This window comes from Fukomys damarensis, unplaced genomic scaffold (assembly GCF_012274545.1).
Source record: "Fukomys damarensis isolate Sample0158 unplaced genomic scaffold, DMR_v1.0_HiC HiC_scaffold_28, whole genome shotgun sequence".
NCBI classification, from domain to species: Eukaryota; Metazoa; Chordata; class Mammalia; order Rodentia; family Bathyergidae; genus Fukomys; species Fukomys damarensis.
The window spans coordinates 44,200,289-44,225,026 of record NW_022900940.1 but is presented as its reverse complement, the minus strand read 5'-3'; the positions used below and the strand labels follow the sequence as shown (position 1 = coordinate 44,225,026).

General features: G+C 35.3%; 1 protein-coding gene across 7 annotated transcripts in view; it reads left to right on the top strand.

Annotated features, from left to right (window-relative positions):
- The window catches only part of Fhit (fragile histidine triad diadenosine triphosphatase), a 1,329,438-nt gene that overhangs the window by 462,958 nt on the left and 841,742 nt on the right, over positions 1–24,738 (top strand). Inside the window, exon 1 of one of the 7 annotated variants that reach the window (XM_010643181.2) lies at positions 2,765–2,834. The exons of 5 other annotated variants lie outside the window; for them this stretch is intronic. The gene's annotated coding sequence lies outside the window, so the exon portion shown is untranslated. Of the gene's footprint in view, positions 1–2,764; positions 2,835–24,738 lie in introns of those variants that run through there. One more of the 7 variants, XM_010643185.2, reaches the window with a different exon arrangement.

The following is a 24,738-nucleotide window of genomic DNA, read 5'->3' as shown; positions in this document are numbered from 1 at the left end:
TTTACAAAGTCTTTCTTTCCATGTTTTCCTTTTCTCAAATTTTTTCTGTTCCCTTATTTCCTTTCCCCCACCCTTCCCACTTCCCCTATACCTTTATCCCTTTTCTTCCTATTTCACATTGTCAGTTATACAATTTGGATCTTATTTACACTTTTAGTTTTTCACACCAGAGAAACTATTTAGCATTTACACATCTGTGTCTTATTTATTTCAATTAAGAGTATGGCCTCAATAAGCATTTGTTTTACTATGCATGACTCTAGTTTCTCATTCTTCATGGCTGAATAGTACTCCATTGTATAGAGAAACCACATCTTCTTTATCCAGTCTCCAACTGATAGGCAATTGGGCTGTTTCCAAGTTTTATCTATTAAAAACTGTGCTGCTATAAACATGGGTGTGCATATATCACTGTGGTATGATTCTTTTGGAAAGATTCCCAGCAGAGGGATAGCTGGGTCAAATGGAACCTGTAGTCCTAGTTTTTTGAGGTATCTCCATGTTACTGTTCCCTTTTTAACAATAAATATTATCATTTTAAATATCTTCCAAAGGCTAAGTTAAAACATGGTATGTCAGTCTTATTGGCCCTAAATTCTGAAATTTGAATTGAAGGGCCAATCATGTTTTGTTCTAGAATAGATTCCAGACAGTAGCTTCTTTTGACTCCTGCAGAGCATGGCATCACTACATTCTGCTGTTTCAGGTTTAGAAACTTAGATGCTTTGAAAAATTAAGTCTCACAGGTAGGCAAATTCATGCAAACTGGCGATGGTAAGCTCACGTCTCCAAGTCTTTAGTGGCAGTGGACTTGGGGACAGGATCTTTGCTTGGGGCAGAAAGACAGTAAATTAGTGGCTGCTGCCTTTCCCTTAGATGAAGTCCTTGTGATAGCACCTGATTTCTTCTTTCTGTGTCAGTGCTTAATTATGAATGCCATCTGATTTGATTTCCTGAAGAGAATCACCCTACTGCTGGGCCAGTTTTTTCTCCTAGTAAATGCTGGCCTGGTAGAATTCTACTTTAGGAATTGGTTTGCTGATTATGATTTCTTAATTCGTAAGATAAGATTATACTTGAAAATATGCTTTGCTGGTTATTCTATTTCCACTTTTGGGAATCTCCTCTAAGGATTAGGAATGTTAGATAAAACTATTTCTGAAGATGTTCTCTAGAGCATTATTTGTAATACTCCTAATGAAAACAACTGAAGTGTTTCTTAATGGAACCATTTGAAAACTGAAGTACAGGCATTCCTTGTTTAAGAACATACCAGGTTAACGACTGTTCAGGCTTACAACTAGCTGCTCAGACTTCTGACCTATCTTTTGGTCCAGTTCTGTACATCTTGTTTACAGAGTGCCAATTTTTTTGGTATGGTGCACCTTATTTATACAGTCCTGTTATTTTTGTGGATTGTACTGTATAGTACAAGTACTGCACTTTTATGTTGTTACACATTACATTACTGCATATAAGAGTTATGGAAATAAAAGCAAAGACATCAAGGTTTCCTTTGACCATTTCTTTGTCTGATTATTGTAATGTGCATACTACACACAATTCCTCATTTAGGGACCACTTCGTTTAACAACCTGGTTAACAAACTAGTCACAGAGAAAAAGAACTCAGTGATTAAAGAAGGAATGAATATATAGTCATGTAACAAAATGCATTGAGACATTTAAAAGTCTGATGTTTGAGGCTTTCAAAAAATAGGACAATGTCTCCAAAATAATACCAGCATGATAAATACACCATGTTATACATTGTCATGTTGTTTTCTAAGAGGATTGTTTCCATTTATATTCCCAGTAGCATCTTTGGGAGTCTTTTTATTTCTGTGTCATTGCCAACTACATGCGTTATTTTAAATAATATTTTCCAAGATATAAGTGTAAAAATGATATATTATTCTTCTATCAAATATATATTTAATAGAGAGACAGCCATAATTGGCACTTGCAGAAAAGATTTGACAGTGACTACTGATAGCCAGAACTTTTGCCTGAAATGAGCACAGTCTGAATCCTAACACCTGACATTCTCTGGAAGAAGGTTCTAGAGCCCAGGAGGTTGATTTGAGTCTAGAAATTAAAAACTACCAAGAAAATTTCATTCATTGAGTTAGTTTAGTCTCTTATAATTTGTCTTTGCCTGGATCAAATAAATATTATGTTAAGTTCATCCCCATCTATGTGTAAAAGCCCCAAATCAACATTTAAGGGAATTGAGAGGCACAGGAAGCACATGTTCCTGTTAGTCTCTTTTGTGTCAGAGGCGTTGCCATTATAAAGTTATAGCAGATCAAAGAATGATCTGTCAAGCCATTAAAATTGTCATCACGGTTCCATTTTTCACATCCTTTAGTTAAGGCATGTATGCAAAAGCCTTGCAGAGTGCCTGTGGGCTTTTGGAGCCATAAAAGGGACTTGTTGCCTATCTCCTTTCCCTGCCACTCACCACAGATGTGCCAATCATGCCTGCAGAAATCTTTTGTCAGAGTTACATTGCAAGTGGGTAGAATATTGAGGGAAATGTCAAAAGCGTAGCCATGTGAAAAGAATCAGAAGGCACTGTTGTTATTCAGTTTGCTTCTGGCCTGTCTGCATACAGCAGGCTGGATGTCTAATTTCAGCAGTACAATTAAGTTTTGGACAAGATGAGAAGAGATATAACTGCCACAGTTGTGCAACTGGGATGTTGCTTTCCTAATTCATGTGCTTATTTTCTTTTTCATTTCATCTGAAGCATCTTTTGAAGGCTTTTTGTTGTTGCTGATTTTTTTCCTCTTTTGAATGATGAAAATGGACAAAAACGGAATTCAGCAAAATGTAAGTGAATCATAGTAAATGAGATACAAGTATATATTGTTCAGATTCAGAACAGAAATAGAGATATTTGTTCTCTTTTGAAGGGAATCATAAAACTTTCCATGATGTGTCAGACATTGTGTTTTACATTCTCTATTCCCAGATGTTTAAAGGTGACAAAATTCAGTTTTAAAGTGTTGAAGTTATTATTGCGTATTCTGACAATAATTAAGTGTTCATTCTAACACAGATTTGTCCTCTAACCCTGAGATGCTATTTAAAATCATTGTGAAGATTTTTTTAAAATACTAATTTTTTTTTTTTTCTTGGTACCGGGGATTGAACTCGGGCCCTTGCGCTTGCAAGGCAGGCCACCAAACCGTTGAGCTGAATCCCTGGCCCTTAAAATACTAATTTTACTTATAATGGTTTTACTTTTGCATCTTTCTATTATGCTATCACTTAGTAGAATTATTATATCCTGGATGAAGAATTTAAAGAATATTCTAGAATGAATTTTAGAAAATAGCAGTTATCTACTGAATAAAAGTAGTAGGACAGTGATCTATGTTGCTTGAGATACAATTTTTAGAATATTGTGAAAGAAAATATACAGTCCCAATATATTCTCATTTAAATGAAAGACTGCTCTCAACCCATATTATATACTAGGTAAATCACAATATTAAGATAATCAGGTAGGATTGCTGTGTGGGAAGTGGAGGAAAGATCAAGGGTTGGGGAGTAGGAATTTCATGGGTAGTCCCTTAATTGAGCTGTAAAAGGTTTAATCTCCTATATGTTATGCATTTACATTTGCACAGGTATTTTCTTCAAAGTCTTGTAAATATTCATTGCAGTCTGTGAGTTTCAAAATTGTACTTTTTTCTAGGGTAGTGTGATAATGGCATAAAACCATCACGGTCAAGTGGTCTTCAGAGACTATCATTGAATTTCAAGGTCTAATGCAATTAAGAAATTCAAAAGTCCATTGAATCAGAATTAGTGTCTTGCATCCCCATCATCTTTCTCTTTCTTGGTGCTAACCTCGGTTGCCTAGCTCTGAAATATGATGAAGGTCTTCATTTTTCTTTGATCTCCACTTTATTACCTATAAAGGCTATTTGTATATTTAGTGTCACTTTCCTCTCTGAAGTTCTATGTTTATGTATCAGTCTTTTTTGGCTGCATTTATTATGAATTTATTATAAGGGGAAAATAAGAATTGTCTTAAGATAGTTTGAAGATTGTAATACAGTACAGAAATTTAAAGTATAATTGTCATCAACTTGTACTATTCTCTGTGGTTGCTTTATGGGTAATCTTAGACTTAAAAAAAATTCCACAGTACTCAAAGCAGTATGGCCAAGGAAACACTCGTGGATTAATTCATTATTAGGTGGGGGATGTATAGTTTCAGGCAGAGTGGCAGTCTTCTAAAGCTTTCCGTGTAAATAATTTGCTATTAGGTATTTCTTGAGGCTAAAGGCTGATAATCGACAGTTAAGAATATATTCTCAGTCTTCCAAACAATCAAATAGTTGGTCATAAATTTATTAAAGTCCATGGCTTTTAAGTGGTATCTATAATGATTTAACAGAGGACTGGCCAGTAAGCAAAGTGTGACCCATGACTGAGTCGAACCACTCTATTCTTCCTTCAGTTTGTGTTTAAAATCCAAATAGAATATCATTGAAGAAACTATGATGCAAAAGCTAATTGCAAAAAAAAATTCATATTTAAATTGTTTTTATGTCTCTTTATGCCTATAGCAAACTCTTGCTCCATGTAACAATAACCCCTTGAAATGCCATTTAGATTGGAAGTGCTGATGCAGCACTAATGATTTTAGAGCAAATATGTTACTCTAATTTTCTCCATCTGCTATGAATAAAAGGATATGAGTGTGAAGCCTGGGAAAGTTGTAGAGAAAATTGTCTCTTAGAAAAGATAAAGATATTTAAAAATGTGTGCAGGTGTGAAGTTGAGACTAACTTTTTTTAATTAAATGTCTCAAAAAATGAGTTTACTGTAGCTCAAGGGAAATGCCAAGGTTTTTTTCACCATAGCTTTGCCAAGACCCCAGGAGAGTAAGAGTATCAAATGGCTTAGAGACCAATCATCTAGGTTTTATCATGCTGCAGTCCTGGTGATTCATAGGAAACTTTTTCTGTTGTTTATTTAGAGGTTGTGAGCGAGGATAAGAGCTACCTTGATGCCTTTGAGTGAAGAATAGGGCTTTTTGTTTCCTTGAGAATTGCCCTCTTATGATTTAACCCACATGTGGGAGTGCAGGAAGAAGGGTATACCTTCTCTCTTAGCTTCCTGAACAGTTCTATCAGTCATTATTGAAACTACTAGATTTAAATAATTTTGTGGCCATTTACTATAAAATCTAGAAGAAATAGTGATATATATGTATATATATATATATATATGCACACACATACATATATATATATATATATATCAAGTCAATAAGCAAAGTAAAAACAATACAAATATACAAATAGTAATAGAAAGAAGTAAAAGACTATTAAATATGTACCACTACAAAAGGCACCAGGCCCATTTGGTTTTACAGCTAAATTAAATCCTTTAGTTACCAAAAGTTCAAGATTACAGAGAGAGAATGAACCTTAATTAATTATTCAAATCCTCCAGAATCTTCTATCAAAACCTGACATAGATAGCTCTAAAAAGAAATTTAATATCATATTGATATTTAAATATATAAAAGTATATAATTAAAAACCAACACCCGAAGTCTATTTGCTTATGAAAATACAACAAAATCTTTGAAATAGCATTTATTTTAAAAATTATAAATTGGGTCACAATTAAACTTATATATAACATTAATTGCATGAGCAAATTAATCAAAATGATATGATTTTATCAAAATTTTCTGTGTTAGTTTCTTTTGGCTACTGTAACAAATTACGAACCTGGGTCATATAAAGTAAGAGCCATTTATACTCTGTCGGCTCTGGAATCTAGAAGTCCAAACTGAAGTTGCTAGCAAAGCCATGCTCTCTCTGAAGCCTGAGGAATGGTCCTTCCTAACCTTTTCCTGCTTCTCAGAGTTGCCTGGTGTCCTTGGCATTTGTTGGTAGCTACTTGCATCGTTCTGTCTCTGCCTGTATCATCACACAGCATTCTTTCTGTGTTCCAACCTGTTTCTCTGTTTTCTTGTGAGGACTGTCATTGCATCAGGTAGGGCCCATTCTAGTAGAGTATGTCCTCCAATTTCTAATCACTGTAACTTAACTAATTAAATCTGCAAAGACTTTATTTCAAAACAAAGTTCTCTGAGATTCCAGTTAGCCATGAATTTTAGGGGTACTTTGTGTAATCCATTATTTACGCCAAAAAAACAATTTGGTAAAATTCATTGTAGACTTCTAGTAACACTGTAAATAAAATAAGCGTAGAAGGAAGTTAAAGACTATAAAAACCTGCTGCCAACCATTACATTACCCAGTGCATATAAAACCATTCATAATATTGGAACTATTCTGGATACTGGGGCAGAGGAATTACTTAAGACCAACTTTGACAACTTAGCGAGACCCTGCCTCAAAAATAAAGGCTGGGGAAGTTGCTCAATATTCCCTGGGTTTAATCCTGAACAAACCAAACCAAACCAAAACAAACAAAACATAATTCATATTAAGACAGGAAAAATACAGAGAAGAATTTTCTGTTAAAATTGTTACCTGGCACTGCCCATTGGGTTTTGCCTAATATAATTAAACAAAAATTAATCAATATAAATAATAGCAAAAATGACAGTTCTTTCATTTCATATGATGATACAATTATAGTGCTAGAAGATATAATACTCTGTTACACAGTTATTGAGAAATATGTAAGCTGTCTGGCCATAAGCTCAAAATATAAAAACCAAGCTTTTCATTACCCTGTCAATACTCATTTATACAGAACAAATTCATTTATGTACACAAAAAAGTTTAAAACCGTTAATAATAAATTTAACATAAAAAGTGAAAGGCAGTTATAGAAAAAAAATTTTATCAAGGGAGAAAGAATTATCTGTTAAAATAGGGAGTTGTTATTTTCTATAATATTCCCTAATGATATAAAATTCACTCCTATGTAAAGTAATACATAGTGATGTAGTTCTTTCTAATTGCAGCAAGTTTTTATTTTAATTCTTTCTTCTAGACATTTGAACTTAATATACAGTTACTGTTATTAAAATGGTTGGTGCTTGATCAGTGGAGCAGAAAGGAGAGGCAGAAACAGATCTAAACTTATAATGATTAGATAAAGTTTTAGTAAATCCTTTCAATTAAGTGGAGGATGGGGAAATATGTATTTATATAATAAATGATGTTAAAGAAATTAGATTTTCATTAGTAGATTGGAAATACTAGATACCCATTTCTTTCATAAAAAATAAAACAAATTGAAGATATGAGCATATAGTAATAAGCAATACTATAAATTTGGAAAAATAGGAACTTTCATACACTAGAAGATAAATTATATGTAAAAATTGAGAAAAATGACTAAATAAATGGTAATGCACAACTTCACTAGCAGTCATGTAAATAAATCCACATTAAATAATAATACTCAGATAGTTTCAAAAATTTTTCAAACATTGATAATGCCTATATTTTGTAAGGATGCAAGGAAATGGAAAAAGTTTCATATACTGATAAATGTGGAAGTATATGAATCATACAATTAATAAAATACTTGCTTTTTGACACATTTCTATTTCTGGGAAACTACCATGAAAATTTATATTCAGATATGTTTGCTGTGTGGTAAAAATAAAGTGAATTTAGACAAAAACATTAGCATAAAAGGTAATTCATGATTGAGGAGTGTTGCTGATCACCATATTGTGGAATATTATGAAAAAATAGAAATGAATCCCCTATCTGTGACATCTGTGACATGGTGTATCATCATTTGATTGGGACAGTTTGATCATGAAATAGAAAAATTACTATGTAGTATTACCTGTGTGTATTTTGTATGAAACTAGAGAAATATGTGGATAAATAAGTAAATATTTTTAATTTTTATTTTTTAATTTTTTTGTTATCATAGGAAAAATGGTATTGGAAATAAGATTGGGAGAGAATATTATATATGCATCTTTCACATAAACACATGTGTGTTTTGTTTGTTATGTGAAGTATATATTTTGGTGATTTTAAAAATTTTAGAGCAGTATTTATTTTAAATCCTCATGGTATTGTATTTCAATGTACTGTCCATAGAAAAATGGGCCAAAATTAAAATACTTTATGAATTACCATTCAAAAAAGTATCTGAATAATAATTCACAAAGGGAAAGATTTAAAACACCAATAAAAATTTCAGGTTCATTAGTTATCAAAGCAATCATAATTAGAACAGTAATTTACTCATATTGTCAAGGGTCCAAAAATTTGATACTTCTCAGTACTATAGAGAGGGAAAGGAAATCTGCACATATTGCATAATAAATTTTCTGGAAGGCACTTTGGCAATATTAATTGAAAAAGTCTAGTAATATTCCTACCTCATAGCCTAGACATGCTACTTCTGGAAAGTAATGAATTCTTTGGCAAGAATTGCAAAGATTGTGTGTGTGTGTGTGTGTGTGTGTGTGTGTGTGTGTGTGTGTGTGCATTTCAGCTTTGTTTAATAGGGACAAAAAAGTTATACATCTCTGTATAAAGTTGAGTATTTAAATAAATCTACTTAGAAGTTTATTACATTTTAACTGTGACACATAGATGTACAACATTTTAAAATTATAATGAAAATTTATATGTGTTGATTCAGATTGCATTTATGGCAAAGGAAGATATCATGCAACCATTAATTTTTATACTAAGTAGATTTCAGTTGTTCTACAGTATGAAATAATTTTATGTTTAGTATTAAAATGAATGAAACTACACAAACCAGACTTTTAGCAGTAGTTTTCTCTAGTTGATAGATTTCTGTAGGTAATAGATTATTTTGTTGCTTTTTAAAATGTACTGAGTGAACTTTAATCAAGAAAAAAATGCATCGAATCTTTTAAAAGTACCATAAGTTGTTTTTTTCATTAAGTGTATTGGTAGTACATTTTAGATATAAAATAATCACCTTAAGTTTTTAAAAAGTAACAATAGACTAAATTGGAAATGTTTTTAAAATAAAGGTTAGTATGAGTAATAAAATGATATATAAAACAATTCCCGACTCAATAAAGAAAGTACTGCTTGTAGCTATTGATAGTCTCATAGCACAATTTGTTAGTTCATAAGGCCTGAGAGCCCCCTTGGAAAGTTTGCTTTGAGTCTATATTACTTAAATATCTGACCTTTTTAAATTAGCTCTCCTGCCATAGGTAATTTAACAAAGGATTCCTCACTAACATGTTTACTTTATCTCATTTGTTTGACTATGAGGTTTGCAATTTTTCTCCAGGGAGTAAATTGCTTCTAGTACCTTGCTCCAGGGCACTTATCTCAGAAGCAGCACACCTCTGTGATAGAAGGCAAATGTCATGACTGTAGGCAAGGGACAGAGGCCTGATTGCTATTCCTAAAACGCCTCTTTTATCTTCCAGAAGCCCAATCTGCATTCTTTTGAGTGATATAGAATGTCAGTACCAATGCTCTGCCTTTGCTAAACCTGGGGAAGGGGTTGGGGGAGTGCACTACACTTCTTTATTTAGAGTTTTCACTGAGAATGAACAGCAAGCACTATTTGAAAGGTCATCCCATTTCAAGTAGCAGATGGATCGGAAAAAAAGACTCTTGCTTTTACAAATAATTTAATTGAATTCTCCTTGCCATTTCTGCAGGCAATTCAGGATATTTTTTAAAGCATTGATCCATAATTTATCTTTCAGAGTGGTTAGTATTGTTAGACAGATGTGTAATTTTTCATGTATATAAGGGAGAAAATACAGCATCCATTTTACCTGCTTGATTGTCTTTTCCTTTCCTGTACAAACAAATGCACATTATAAAAGACAAATTATTGCTTTAACAAAAAGAAACAAAACCAATTATTTTCAGATTTCTTTTTGAGATGAAGGCCTTTCTTAGGCATGATTGTATTTACAAAGGTCATCTCCTTTGCTTTCCTATGAGCAAGTTACAGTTTGTGTCTATGTAGCTCATTTGTTTATAGTCCCTTGGGTATAAGAATCATGGAGACAGGAAGGTCAGGGAGGTCACAAGTCTGAAACACAAATTTGTCGTATTAATAGACCATAAGATAATAACTGAATGCGTTCTATTTGTGGTTTATTTTCCTGTTTTTCTTTCGAAAATATTTGTAATCTCTGCTGCTCTGATTGGATTAAGGTTGCCAGGTAAAATTTAGGTTGCTCAGTTAAATTTTAATTTCAGGAAAAAAGTGAATGTATTTTTAGAAGTGCTGTACTCTGGGTAATACTTTAGAGAGTAGCCTCAGAATAGAGCGTCCTACTTAAATACAGTTGTGCAATACAATTTATGTAGGAAATGGATATAAGACAGGGATACACAGTTTAATAGGTACAGCAATTACAAATAGACACTCACTTATCTCCAGGTCCAAACAAAATTTCTGGCACCTTCACAGTCCCCTGAAAATCTCTCTGATCTAAACTAGCTCTGACCACATTGGAGGGAGTCACTATCCTGTCCTTTGAAATCCTCATTTCTCTTCATTTCTTGTTAATGTTGTTGTCACCTTAACCACTACAAGTTTTGTGTATTCTTAATTTTATATGAATGAAATCACACTGAATGCTTCGTAATTCGATCTAATTTGGTGTCAAACACTAGTGATGTTCTTCCACCAAATTATGAAATAGATAACACTGTTAAGCTCAGATATGCTTGAGTTTTCTCTGTAGGAAAGACTGAAGGGCAATCATTTACAAGAACTATACTTGATGAGTTTATTCAGGTACTGGTACCATAAATATTTGTAATTTAAATACTCTTCCACTCAAATGCTTGCTCTCCTGAGGCTCATTGATTTTCCAAAACTTGGGGCCAATCCAGTGATACTTTCTCCAGGTTTCTGTTGCATTGATATCAGTGAAGTAAATCACATCTCCAACCTAAGGTCATAATGTTCAGCATTAAATGGATAAAGAGCCTTTTGATTTATTATTCATGTAGATAACAATGCTCAGAATGACTAAGGAACATTCCCTTTTATATCATAAATTTTATCTGGTGACATTTAAAGAACGTCTTCCAGAGCATAGCTCTCATCCGTGGACTCTCTTTCCATTTGTTAATGGCACCGTATTTTGCTCTCCTCGTCTTTCCTTTATATCCTGAATGCTGAGGATGGCACATTTTCCAAGTTGCTTTAAAGAACTACCATTGTAAAAGCAAGAAAAAAAAAAGGTAATTTAAAACTAGATTTCTAGGAGTTCTAGGAACTAGGCAATTTTGCATGGCAAGCATTGAACCTAGGCGTGATTTATTATTCACTTAACCGTGGTGAATATTCATGGTTTGCATATTAAATTAGAATTAGAGAGTTTTGTTTACCCCAAAGAAGCGGGGGAAGTTGTATCTTTATTTTGAATGTACTGAAATTAACATTTTAAGGTACAGAGAACTTTCTGTTTGGTAGAATCTTAAAAATAACCTGGCTTAATCACCTAGATAATGTTTATAAGAAGATTCAATACTTTATAAACCTGGACTGATGTATTTTTTCTGATGGTATTTTTACAGAGAGAGAGCTAAGGTTTATTTCCTGTCCTTACCTCCATCTCTGCCTTCTTTCTTCCCCTTCTTTATAGCTTTCTTTACTCAAAGAAAATGTAAACTTGGAAGAATGGTGAGGCTGGGCCATATGTTCCTTATTGCCACAATTTCATGTGGACCCCTGGAGTCTACTACCGAACCCTTGGTTTTCATGATCACAGTTGTAAAACCGTTCACACCGAGATGAATAATTTATGATGTGCCAGGCACTGTTGTAAACACTTGAAAATATTAACTCATTTAATTCTCAAAATGTCCCCCCTAATGGGCGTTATTATTTCTCCCTTTTTATCGATAAAGAGAACTGGCCTAAAGAAGATGAGTGAGTTGCTCATTACCACACAGCTTGTAATGGCTGAGCTTGGACAGTGTTGTTTCAGGGTCCCTCTTAAATAGAACGCCTGCTGCTTCTTCCTAGCCACAGCAGCAGATACACTGAACCCTTACACAACGTAGCTATTGACTTAGGAGCTTTACATGAATTATCCTAGCTGATCTTTCTAAAGCAGCCAATGAGGTGATGGTATTATCCTTAGCTTGCAAATGCAGGAAATGACGCATGATGAAGTCACGTGATGTTTTGCTAATGTGCAAGGCCAGCAGTTGAACCTCTCACTTTGACTTACAAGTCCATGCTCTTGAACATTATTTTATAGATTCCCACAACCATGAAAACATTGTATATTTCTTTGAATTCTGATTATTTTCTTTCATGTCTGTTTCATATTAGCTAATAGTGCCAAGGACTTGAGTACATTCTGAGGCGCCAAATTGTAGCTCTAGCCCATGATCACACCCTGAGACAGGCATCACATTTGGCTCCATAGTGCTTTTTACCCATGGCCTTATAATTTTTGTATTTATTTTCTATTCCTTCTCAAGTTACATTGCTTAATTTTCTCAGAATTGTTTGCAGTTCTACTAATCAATGTCACTTAAATAACTGCACCTATTTGACAAGGAACAGATGATTCTCCTCAGTCAATCTACATTCTGACTTAATCCTGCTAGGCAGAAAAACTCTTTGTCCAAATGATGACTGTAGTGGTGGAAATGCTGTATTCTGCTAGTACTAGTACTACTAGTACACCACTTTTTTGTATTCAGTGGTGGCCTAGTGGAAGAACTACATCTCCAAGTTAGTTATGTGCAGTGTGTAACCCTAAAGTGATCCTCAGGGTTGGAGCAGTGAGAAGCATGATGATGTAAGCTCTCGTACTATGGATGCATGAGTCTGTGATGCTCACTAAGCCATGCTGTACTTCTTTGTCTGTTTCGTAGAAATGTGCAGGGGAAGGGCAGGTAAAGAATTACTGGCTGGCAAGTATCTTCAGCAGTGCTGAGGCAGAGGCTGTTGCTATGTTAATTCTGCAATAATGTTTCTTTGAGAGAAGTGTATTGTCTATTTCTTAGACTTAATATGCCTTTGTCAGTTCCTTCTTCATATTTACCCATGACTTTAGCTTCGTGAGTTAAATCTTGTGTAAACAGAGTTTACACTGCTTTCTAGAGACCAGCGAGTAGGGAAAATATCTACTTGGTTATGTTAGAACTTACTTGTTACTAGATTCCAATCCGTAGAAAGAAACATTTAAAACTATTATCTTTTACTCCTTCTCCAAGGAAAATTGCTGCTATTACAGAACAAAAATTCTTATAGTTTGGAAAATGTGCCCACTTTATCTTAAGTTTGCATTCTTTTGTGGAGAAACAAATTGGGAGGATCAACACCTTAAGCATGAAAGGATTGAAGGCTGCCTGAGATAAAATTGATGTCTTAGTAGTAGCCTCCATTATAAAATGCTCCAGTTTCCTGGGAAAAAGGCTCTAGAGGTTATATATAAAACAGTTACTGCCACTGAAAAGTAGTTTTTGTAATCAGTCTACTCTAGATTTCTGTAGAAAATTCTCTTAATGAAAAGTTTGGTGGAATTGAATGAACAGTTTTAACTGGTGGTCCTTTTGTGCTATGGCTGAAAAAGGGATTACCTTTAATCTTTTGGCTGTTCTTTCTCCCCTGGTTCAGAAGCATACAGACACTGATCAGAAAAGAGGAATAAGTCTGATACATCATACTTTTCTGAAGCATCAGTATCAAGGCAGACTTTTTTAATTTCCCTGAATCCATGTGGAGAATGTAAATAGTGGTTGACCAAAGAGATACGCATATCAATTTTTTTTGGCTGCTATAATAAATTATCAAAAATTTGTGGCTCAAAATAACAGCTTTATTTTTTATTTTGCCATGCTGGAGGTCAGAAGTCTGAAATGGAAATATCACCGGGCTAAACAAAAGTTTAGCTAGTTGAGATGATTCTTTTCCAGAGTCTGGATAGAATCTGTTTCCTTGTCTTCTCCATCTTCTAGAAACTTCTTGCATTCCTTGTTATGTGGCCCCCTTCAAAGCCAGCTTTTATCTTCAAAGGCAACTGTGGCCAATGAAGTCTTTTTCATATTGTGTCACCCTTGACTCTTGTACTTGTGTCTTTACTATTTAACAACCCTTGTGTTAACTTTATTATAAGGTCAGACGATTAGTACCCTTAACTCCACTTGCCACCTGAATTCTCCTTTGCTATGTAACTTGACACATTCACAGATTTGAGGGATTAGAGTATAGACATCTTTAGAAAGTAATTGTTCTGCCTACCAAGTAGGGATTTACTATTTTGGAAGTATATTTGTCATAATTATAGCACTGTAGCAATGCTGAAAGTAATGAGGGCCTAGGGATTATTGTTTTTCCCAATAAGATTGGACATAGATCCAGGCAGTGGTGCTAGAAGATTCTGTGCTAATCCGTGGATCCGCAGGAGACTCTCCATTGGGTTATAATTTCTGCATGCCAACTTTTCATCCAACTGTAGGGGATTCAGGTAACACAAATGAAGATGGTCATCATCTCCTTCTTGGTAAATGCTGCCTCTTCTGCATTGAATCCAACATTTTAAGGATCATGATGACCAAAGAAAAGAAAACAGTGCCCCAGAGACATACAGTAAAACTTAATCCCTAAGATTTGCCACAGAAATATAACGGAATTTTTAGAAGTTTGGCATCCTCAATAGCATCAATACACAGAGAAAAATGAGAGACTAAAGTTAGGTTATAAAAAGTAGGGTTACTTATTTTGAAAAGGAGACATATTAGGAAAACATAGTAGAAAAACTAAAATGCCACTACAGAATTAAAATACCATTAGAAACTGGCAAGAAATCACCACTGAAAGTAATTGGTAGATGGAACCTGCTGTCAGCCTAGCATTTGGTAGGCTGAGGTAAGAGGATTGTGGGTCGAAGCCTAGCCTTGGCTACATAGTGAAAACACATCTAAAAATAGCACTGATGGAGATGGATGGGGACAAGGGTCAACGTCAGTAAAAATGAAAAAGAAAAGTAGAATAAAAATTTAAATAATGAAATAGAAAATATTAAAAGGCTAGAACATAGTGATTATAGACTTAAACACCTAAAAGCAATCAAGAATTATAGTTGTTCTTGATGTCGTACACAATTAGAATAAAACAGTAATTAAAGATTAATAAACAGTAATTAAAGATTAATTAAAATCATGAACAAAAAACACAAAGAAGAAAAATTAAAAAGGCTTTCCATACTGTAGAGAACATTAATGAAAATAATTCCATACCATTACAGTTTAGCTATTCGTGTGTGTGTGTGTGTGTGTGTGTGTGTGTGTGTGGTATTGAGCTACACCCCTGTTTTTTATTTTGAGACAGAGTCTGTCTTATTACTTAATTTTGCATTGCTTAGACAATATATCCAACATCCAAAGTTAAAAGAGGAAAGGTGTACTTTGGCTCACAGTTTATAGAGGTTTTAGTCCATAGTAAGCTGGCTCCAAGGCAGAGTGGCATGGCAGAGGACCCTTGCAAAGGGGAGACAGTCTCTGGCAAAGCAGAGCAGGCAGAAGGCAGCAAAGCAGCTAAGCGGCTAAGCAGAAGAAGGAGCAAACAGCAGCAGCAGCAGCAGCAGCAGCAGCCTTCTTTCTGTCCCTTTCTGTTCTGTCTAGGCTGTCAGCCTGTTGCTCGGAGTAAGGTAGGGCACCCTTAATTGCAGCATCCCATACTTAATCCCAGCATCACACCTCTCTTTCTAGCCCGGCCAGAGAGCTCTACCTGTGACCATATGAGGCTTCTGGGGGACAGCTAGATACAAGCCATCACAGGATCTCACTAAGTCACTGAGGTGTTTGGGTTGAGTTTGAATGTCTGATTATTCTGCCTCACCCTCCCAGAGTGCTGGAATAACAGGTATGCAGCACCACACCCCACTAATTTTTTAAAAAATTATAGTTAAAAAGTCCTTCAGGAACGCAGGCAAAGAAAATAGTTTACAAAGGAGCAACAATCAGGCTATGCTTCATTTTTAAGTCAGCCACACTATATGATATGATATAAACATTGCTTGTAAAATCTCCAAAATCTGCTTGGAACACTTCGGTAGAGTGTACTTGAGATATGTGTATTTAGTCAAGTTGTCTTTCATTTGTGAAGTCAACAGAAGCGGATCTCCAAATCTGTAAAAGAAAACATAATGCCTCTTAATGAAATAGGGTGAGGATTTTACCCAGGTTCGTTAGGTAAGGTGAGGTGACATGTGTATTAGTGTTTTAGAGAGATACAGAATCAACATAAATATATGGAAAATTATACAAAGGGATTTATTACACAGGCTTACAGGGTCAGAGACAGAAAAATCCAAAATGGCTGTTTGCGTGCTACAGGGCTACAGGATCCAGTCTAAGGCCTGGAAACTCGGTGTACAGTACTGCTGTGAGACTGTGTTGGAACCCTGAAGAGGCTGCCTTGGCCAGCCGAAGGAACTGGAGACCAGTGGTGTCCATAGGCAATGGCAAAGCCTGGGATTCTTGATAAAGCAAAACACTTCCTCCTTTCCTTTTTATTATGTGCTGGCTACAAGCCTAGGGGTTGGTGCTGCATTCAGAACTTTACTGACCTGCTAGACGGTTTTTGCTCAAGTCAAGGTGACCATCAACATCACACCAGGGTCCAGCAGCATTGACATCGTCCAGACACTCAGTAGAAGTGCACGGTCACTACGCCAGATGGCCTTAGTCACAGCTGGGCATAGAATGCAGCTGTCTGTGCTGTCACAGTCTTTCTACTAGAGTCTCATGCACATCCATGTGTAAGAAGTATTGATCCAGATAACTGAGAAATTGAAGCAAAGAATTCACTATCAAAGAAGTAAATGATAGTAGGAGATTGACTATTAATAATGCAACAAATTAAACAAATTAATATACAGTGAGATTTAAAAATTGTAACCTAAGATGTTTAATGTAAATCTAAAATTATACATTTGAAAGGAAAATATGTAATTTGAAGTCATGATTTATTGTTAAATATTTAATATCTTTACATTTAATACTTTATAGTAAAAAACTCAAGGTCTTATTTACAGGGCTTAGAATGAAAGTTGCAACAAATCTTCATTTTTTTCCGAGGATGAAATCAACGATTGTATTTGAAAGTTTTAAAATGTATTTATTCAGTCAAAAAAATTGTAGTATTCTTTCTGGTATATCAGATACCAGTATTAGAAACAAAAGTTGGATGTGTGACTTTCAAATCAGTGGAGAGAGAAGAGAATGTGTACTCTGGTCTCAACTGCCAAGTATATGAAGCAAACAAAAAACAGTGGAGCTTAAAGTATGCAAAGCATAAAATAAGATTGCAGAGGTATAGCTAAACATACCATTTATGCCACTACAAATAAATAGTGTAAACACCTTTTCTATTAGAAAAAGCAAATAATTTGACCAAGTAGTCCATCAAAATATTGGTATTCACTAAGATCAAATTATATGTTGGTAAAAAGCTATTGTTTTAGAATTAGCGTCCTTTGACTATTTCTTACTACTGCCATGTGTTGTCAAAATGACCTTGAGGAAACTTAGATGTTCATGTAAGAAGGAAAAATGTAAACCACAGACAGGTAAATAAATATATAAGCCTAGATTTTTCACTTAAAGAAAATCCATGTTTGTTTAAAAATTATAACATCGTGCTGTGGAGTTTGTAATGTATGTAGATGTAGTTCAAATGGTAATTTGAATGGGAAGATAGCTTGGAAACAGACCATGCAATTATAGGGTTTCTGTGTTTTAACATAAAATAGTGTAGTGTTAACTGTTGGTAGACTGAAAAGAGAGGGGAGGCTCTATCGCAAGCAGCCTGTGAGTAGAAGCGTATGGGAGTGAGGGGACTTATCTTTGCAGGATGGAGTCTTGTAGATCCCTAATACCCACCTGGCATGCAGACAGAAGTGTCTCTACTTTTTCTGTAGATTCTAGATTAAGCAGTCCCTAGTCCAGAAGTAACTTGGTTTTGACTGTCAAACTCAGTGCCCTAGGCCAGGACAGAAGACAGAGCATGGTGTCCCTGTCCATTCGAATTCCTAAATACTGCAGGCAGAAAGTCCAGGGATGAGAGGAAGGATGATATTATAGGGGAGGCAAAATTTTACCCATTTGGCTCTTTGATGGGCCTTGGAATTAAATTAACCTAAGACAAATCTACAGGAGAAATTTATTTAATACAAGTTTTATGTGAGTAGGTTTCTTCATTAAGAAATGAAGTTGCCAAGATTCAGTTAGAGTCGAAAGGCTTGGGCTACAGTCATTTGGTGAAGAAAATTCCTGCGTAGGAATACAAGGGTTAGTGTGGTAAGGGTGTCCCTTAGCTCAACCTCCCAGCCTCGATGATGAGTGTATTGCTTTCCTTGTGGTATAGGGAGGACATGAACTGTCACATAGGAATTTCGTCTCCTGTCTTAATTGTGTTTTAAAGGGGTACAGTAAGTGCCTAATTTATGAACATCTGCGTTGCAAACTTTCGCAGATATGAAGGGACCTTGCATTATGAACATCCGTAGATGCCAGCAAAGTAGCTCCCATGTCTGCTGGACATTGTCATAGTTGTGCTGTGCTTAAAAGTAAAAATCATTTATTTACAGTATTTTTGTGTGGGTTATTTTAATGCTTCACATTGTATATATTTGTGTTAAAGGTGTGTAAGACTCACTTTGTCCTTCTTAAAAATGAATCCAACTTAACAAACACTGTCTGAAAAACAGAACTTGTTTGTTAGGGACATAATATATTTTTCTTGAATTTGCTGCTTTTCAAAAATTTTTAGCTCGGAATAGTTGACATGCCAACATGGCATATTTGGGATATGATGAACTCTTTCAATAATTAGCATTTTTCTTCTTTGTCCTACCTGAGACTAATAGGGACTTTTGAGAAACCAAAATAAATGAGCAAGATAAGATACTCCTTGTGAGGTTGCTTTGGGTGGACTAGACCAAGGAAGTTGGCTGAGCGTTGGAAGGGGGGCCAAGGGTGTGTGAGGAAGCTGTTGACAGGCAGCGCAGCCGTTGTGCACTCATCTTGGAAAAGACCTGGAGCTAGAACTACAGAGTGTTGACCTTGCGAGGTGGGGCAGGCTGAAGGGGGCTGAGGTGTAAGGGAGACAGAGATGAAAGGTCACAGAATCTGATGGAGGATAGCCAGCCCGTGGAGAAGAGAGAGCATGAGTGCTGGAGTTCTGCAAGTCCTGAATCGGATCTTGTCTATAGCATGTTGTGCTGTGTGAGCTCGAGCTTCCGTGTGAGGCTAAAAATTGCCCACAAGTGTATATACTGGAACTTATCAAAGTGACTTTAGCTGGAAAAGGGTCATTACAAGTGTAATTCAGAATCTTGAGAGGAGTACATCATCGGATTATCCTGGGAGTCCTCCGTGCTATCGTTATATGGGAGAGCCAGAGGGAGATTTGACAGTGACAAAGCAGTGTGAACGCTGGAGGCACTGGAGTGCTGTGGCCTCCGGCCAAGGAACACCAGTGACTTGTGGAATCTGGATGAAGCAGGAATGTGATCTCTTTTAGAGTTTGAGGAAATCAAGACTCTGCCAACACCTTGATTTTGGCCTTCTGGTCTCCAGAATTTAAAAAAAAAGCATTCTTTTGGTTTAAGTTACCATGTTAGTAGTAATTTGGTATAGAAACCATAGACACAGAACTAATACCTCCCCAAATCTCATTGCCTCATTTATAAAGTAGGATCATAGTAGCTACCTTGTGATCATGAGAAAATATGTAAAAATAGAAAAAATAAACAAAAGATAAAGAATATGCAGGAAAATATACAGACATTCTCTTTGTTAGATGTTAGTAATTCATTCCTTATGGTCAGTTGTTTTATCTAAAAATGATTTTTGAGAAACAATTTCCCATTATTTTAAATAGGGAAAAATGACCACGTATTATATATCATCACAATCCCCTAATCAACTTCTTCAAAGACCAGTAAAGCACAGAAAAACACTCCAAGATGAATAATAAATTATCATGTTGGGATTTAAAATACCCTAAAGGTGGTTTCCTTGATTGTCTAAAAATGCGGTCGTTTAAAAGACTTGCTTTGTATGTAGCAGCCTGTCTTGCTTGCGTTGCATTCTTTTCCACAGTTGTCCTCAATGTTTTCGGGGCTCCTCAGGGACTTTAACAATAAGCAAAAATTGAAGTTACTGTGAAAGTCACTGTGGAAGTGTGTGCGAGTCCCCTTGGCAGAGTGTGGTCCACACTGAGGCCCTTACAGACAGCCATCGGCTCCGGCAGTGCCGGAAATTCATTTCCCTGTGATGGCACTCAGCGGACTTTTCAAAATATCTGCGTGTGATTTGGTGTTCTATGGAAGGTATTTGGAAATTGTCTTGATGATTTCCCTGTATATAACTTTTTAAAAATTTGCGCTGAGTTTTGGTGTCACAAATATAGATTTTTGTCACATGAGCATTGTCAAAAACTTGCAAAATTTAAATTATAAAAACAGAGGCATTTTACTGGGGAGATGGTAACCGGCATTGACATTCGGAAGTGTGACTTTCTGCACTGTGTTTGTGTTTGCACTGTGTTTAATAGCAGAGCCTTAATGTGCAATATACAGACAATTAATATAAGTAATCAGAAAGAATGTGACTAGAAAAATGGCAAGGATTCTGAACAAATGTAAATTAGGGAAGTAATAGAAATGGCTAATGAATGAACACAGGAATATGTAACCTCAAAACTAACCAGGAAATAAAAATTAAAATTGCTGTACCTTAGCTTTTTACATCCATTCAATTGATGAAATAAGCAAATCTAATGCTACCAAATGTTGATGATGTTGTGAAGCAACGAGGATTCTGATCCACAGAGCAAACTGGTAAAGCCACTGGAATAGAGTGTGGCATCACACACAAAATGGAATCTTTTGGTCTCCTGTGGCTTATGTTGCCCAAGGAGATATGTACAACATACTCGAAACAAATTTGTCCTAATTAAAAAACATAAGTCCTTCCTTACCAATGACTGCAGAGTAAATATTATTAAATATTTATACAGGAGTGAGTTTTTGAAAAGCAAAAAGAAGGAATAAGAGCAACACTAACATGGATTAATATAGGAATATTATGGTGAATAAAAATGTTTTAAATATGAATTGTTTAAGGATAGGGAGGTGGGTGGGGAGGGGGAAGGGGCTAAAAACAATCAAGATGTGTTATTTACAGGTCCTCTCTCCCTACAATCAATGTAAACTGCGGACGTATATTAATTTAAAAAAAACTTTAAAACAATTAAGACACGCCAAAAGTATTTTCAACTAGTTTACAAGTGATAAATGTACTGCTCCTACTGCTGCTGCTACTACTCTTTAGACCTAAAGACTGTGAATTATTCTATGTTGATAGTAAATATGGGGACAACTTCTCTATAGAAAAAAAGGCTTCTATAATTTTTGATTGAATAATCTGATTTCTACAGATCTTTCCTAAGGAAAGAGAGATGCAGACAGAAATTCATTATATCAATTGTGTATAACAATTTGCATATGATTAAATGCTCTCAATAGTCTGCCAGTGAGTTGGACAATTGTTAAGTAAATTATTGTATAGAGGTAGCATGAGAAAATCTTTTAAAATTTTTGAAATTATATCTAGTGGCATAGGATACTACAATACAGTTTTCAGTGAAAAAGGATTCAAAATTACATTGTTGTAAACTTTGTTTTGAAAAATCAACAGTCAAAAATGAAGGGATAAAACTGAGAAATATCAAAATACTATTGATGTTTATGTCTTAATAGAATAACATATGATATTTAAAACATGCCTTGCTTTATGTTCAATTATTGAGTGCACTGAGAAGGTACTATATTCATGATGATAACAAACAGCTTTACTGGATTCCCTAAAATGGGTAGAATTTCATGAAGATTGAGGTTGATTTCACTAATCAGATAGATTTTTATCCATTTAGTTTTGTCCCTTTTTTTTTTTTTTTTGGTATTGGGGATCGAACTCAGGACCTTGTGCTTGCAAAGCAGGTGGCACCACCACCAAGCTAAATCCCCAGCCCTGGTTTTGTCCATATTGCAGCTTCTGTCTGTGCTTGAATAGAAGGGCAGATTTGTATATAAAAATATTTGAAGGGATGCAGAAAGTAAATTAGGTCACATGGAAATTGTTCTAGTTAATGAATGAAAAAAGTCTAGCACAAGTAAGGAATTATTATTATCATCATTAATATTATAGTTTAGTTGTTATAGATAAGTCTACAGATCAGTTTTATTTTAGGATCCAAACCAGACTTCCTTGTTACTTACAAGTACATATCTGGAAGATGAAAAGATGAGTGAGGTTTATTCTGTCACTGACATAGTAGAGCCAGTGAAGAACACACACACACACACACACACACACACACACACACACACACTTCAAATGGTAAATCTTGCTCTTAAAAAGAGAGGGCTTATTTGTTCCCATTGCTGGTCATCATCTCAGGCTAGAGCCATTCTTTGGGCAGAATTAGGGAAACTTGGAAATGGAAAATCTTTGTGCCTGTAAATGTTGTATTTCACAGTATAGGATTTGGAATTTAGTTATCTGTCCATCTTCTCCGGCTTACTCTTGGAAAATGACTCTGTATATGCAGTGTGTGGCAGGGAACTCAGGAAAAGATCTTGCCATTGTTAAAGTCTGGGTTCTGTTGGGCATTTCAGAGAATTCCTTACTAGAAAGTCTGTTAAGGATATAGCCAATCAAATTGCAAAGCTGATCCATGCTAATATTGCTTTCTATTGAATGCTGATATGTGCTATAATATATATTATAATGCTGCAGTAAATGTTTCTTTCCTGTCATTTAATTGCCCAACATATTGACACCTATAACATGCAGTTTTGAGATGAAAATAGCACTGTGTTTTAAAAGAAAAGATTTAGCAGATGTGTCTTGATATGCCTAAAATGTACATTAATAGCTTTTAAGATAAGTTTGCTTGAAGGGAAATATGGTGAACTTGTATCTGATGTATGCCTTCTTTGTAGAAATCACACAAACTGACCTAAAAAAAAAATGCAAAACTAAGGCAGTTTTATCTCTTTAAATGGTAGGAGTGCATTCTTGTGGGAAATTCATGATTCCATTTCTCTCAGTTTGAGTTTATAAAGAGGGACTTTCTGGGAATGATCGAAACATACTTGCTGTCCAGATTTTGTCAAGACAAGATTGTAGATCTTTTCTCAACTTACATAACAGGTACATAATGAAAGATTTTGACTGTGTTAAATTTTTGTGCCTTAGTCTACAGAAATATATTGGACAAATAATATAAAGAAAGAACAACCTAGTAGTCATCCCACTGATCCATCCATCCATCCATCCATCCCCCCTTTGTCTGCACTTCCATCTGTCCATCTATCCATAGGACCATCTGTTGACCTCTCCTGGTTACTGATTTCTTATCAGAGGTGTCAACCTTTGTTTTCTCGCTTTGAAAAGTTCTGCACTATAACGAGTTGCCAAATACACTTGGTAAAAATACATTGAGATGAGGTTTTAATCTAATAATTAAAGAGATTGATAAAGCTAACAAAGCGAACTGTACAACTTTGGCCATGCAGATGCATAAAGCCACTTGGAAAGATATCAGCAACCTAAGAGAGAAAATCTACTGTATCCACTCTTCTCTGCTCCACCCATAGCTGTTATTCACTTTTGCTTCTCTTAAACATTCAATTTGTGACAATTTGAGGGCCCTGTTCTCACTTCTAATATGATCGTTGAAGAATGATATATTTAAGCTGCAGACTCTTTAGGTTTTTGATCAGTATGAGGGCTTCAGATAGGTATTGTATTTTGTTTTGAAGATAAAAATCAATAAATACAAAGTTAAAAGAGAACCAGACTTATCCTGGAACAATGCTAAACATATTCCTAGTTCTGAAAGGGACATTACTTAATCTGTACTTCAGACTTCTTTTGCAGGGTTCAGTTTGTTGTGGGTTCATTTTATTTAAATGTGTAGAAGGTAAAAGTTGAAGAAAGTTCATTCCAAACTAGATGCATTTGAAAGCTAATGTAATTATTAAATGTCACTGGTCTTGGTAAACTCTTGATAAACTAAGATCAGAGTGCATTGCAGAGACCATTGTGACTAATTGTATAAAAGAGTGTAAATTACTGCTAAGTTATAAGGTACAACCCCTATGTAATTACTTCTGGGGAAGTCGTCTGTGATAATGATGTGGGAAGCTGCTGAGTCAGACCTTTTGAAATCTTCACATATCTCCAAACCTTGTTGTAAAACTATTTCCCAACTCAGTGCTTTTGCCTAGTGTTATCTTTCATACATTACACTTAGTTTAAGAAGGGTCCTTAGGATTCTGGAGGCAAGAGAAAAAGTTTTAAAGCTTTAGTTCAAGAGTGTTACGAGAGTAACCTACCCTTTCAGTGTTGTTTTAGATAATCTGGAAATTAGAATGCGTTCTTGCTGCCACCTGGGTGTGCCCTCTTTGGGTGGATGGGAACAGGGACTACCCTTTATTTTTAATTCTCTTCAGGTCCAGGCCCACAGTGAGCACAGGATGAATTAAGGTGGGCCAAGTATTTATTCTGAGTATAATTTTGTGTTTTGTGGGCATTCCTGAGGAAATATGGCAGCTGTTGGATGGTTCTCCCCTGGTTCTCAGCTATGCTAATTATTAGTGAATATTGGGGCTGTTTAACTGATGACAACTTTTAAACTAGAAAAATACTTTAAATTTCTTTGTTTAATCTAGCTCTTATCTGATATCTCTCAACTCATA